The following is a 366-nucleotide window of genomic DNA, read 5'->3' on the forward strand; positions in this document are numbered from 1 at the left end:
TCTCCATTGATAAGAATGTTGTTTATTGGTCCAGTGGTGAGGATTTTTGTTTTCTTGACATTGAGATGTAATCCATATCGAAGGCTGTGCTCTTTGTTCTTTGTCTAAGGTCATAGCAACCTCTATTGCACTCACAGGTTATGGTAAATAATTGTCTGGAAAATTCCTTTACGTGAAAAGAGTCTCATTTGGAGTTTTAAAAACTATGTTAGAATATTTACTGAAAACATTGTTATGATGAAAAATGAAGGTTGCTTTACTGTTTATATTGTTGTTAAAATGGACAGATACGATCTACAAAACACATTTAAACTGAATTTCTGGGAGAAGGAGTTGATATGAATGAGGACAGAAAATGTTTTTTTC

The sequence above is a fragment of the Chrysochloris asiatica genome, unplaced genomic scaffold (assembly GCF_000296735.1).
Source record: "Chrysochloris asiatica unplaced genomic scaffold, ChrAsi1.0 scaffold00154, whole genome shotgun sequence".
Lineage (NCBI taxonomy): Eukaryota > Metazoa > Chordata > Mammalia > Afrosoricida > Chrysochloridae > Chrysochloris > Chrysochloris asiatica.